Source organism: Lichenostomus cassidix, chromosome 9 (assembly GCF_008360975.1).
Source record: "Lichenostomus cassidix isolate B80296 chromosome 9, HeHo_3.0, whole genome shotgun sequence".
NCBI classification, from domain to species: Eukaryota; Metazoa; Chordata; class Aves; order Passeriformes; family Meliphagidae; genus Lichenostomus; species Lichenostomus cassidix.
In genome coordinates this window covers 301,822-302,934 of record NC_139490.1, presented here as the reverse complement: position 1 = coordinate 302,934, position 1,113 = coordinate 301,822, and positions in this window count along the sequence as shown.

Below are 1,113 nucleotides of genomic sequence, written 5' to 3'. Positions count from 1 at the left end.
CCCCGCTGTCTCCGCGCTCTACCTGGAGACCAGCGCCAGGCGCATCCTGCTCGCAACCGGCCCGCGGGCTCGCCCCACAGGCAAAGCCCCGCCGCGGGCGGGGTGCCGGCGCCGCGGCGGCCCGGGGAGCGGCGCTCGGCGGCTGCGGGCGGCGGGCGGGCGAACCCGCTGCGCTGCACCGGCCCCGGAGCTCCCGGAGCGCGGTCGGGCCGCGGCTCCTCTCGCCCAAGATGGGGCTCAACTTGTGCGCTGCACCCTGGGAGCGCTTCGGCCACGCCCCTACGGGGTGACGTCATGGCAGCCCGGCGCGGAGCGGCGTGGGGGTGGCAGGAGAGCGCGGCCTGCGGAAGACAGTTGGGATATGGAGGCTCACGCCGAGTCCCCCCCCGCCGGGGTTTGGTCGCGCCCGGCCGCGCGGCCCCGGCGGAGCGCGAGCTAACGCGAGAGAGCGCCCTCTTGCGGTGGGGCCGCGCAGTGCCGGCGGCAGGGCTGCGCCTGCTGCTCTCGCTGCCTTCGGCCCAACGCTGAAGCCGGGAGTCACAGCGACACAAAATCACGGGACCGCAGAGTCATTTCGGCTGGAAAAGATCTCTAAGACCAAACTGTGCCCGATCCTCACCTTGTCCCCCAGCCCAGAGCTCTGAGTGCCGTGTCCAGCCGTTCCTTGGACACCTCCAGAGGTGGGCGTTCCACCACCACCCTGGGCAGCCCCTGCCAAGGGCTGACCACCCTTTCTAGGAAGAAATTCCTCCTGATGTCCAACTTGAATCTGTCCTGGCACAGCTTGAGCCATTTCCTCTCCTCCTGTCCCTGTTCCCTGGAGCACAGCCTGACCCCCTGGCTGTCCCCTCCTGTCAGGCGTTATGCAGAGCCACAAGGTCCCCCTGAGCCTCCTTTGCTCCAGGCTGAGCTCCTTTCCCAGCTCCTTCAGCTGCTCCTGGCACTCCAGATCCTTCCCAGCTCCATTCCCTTCCCTGACCTCACTCCAGCCCCTCAATATCCATCCTGAATTGAGGGTCTAGAACTGCACACGGCACTCGAGGTGCCTCAGCAGTGCTCAGGATAGGGGGACAATCACTGCCCACGTCCTGCTGCCACACTATTCCTGATACA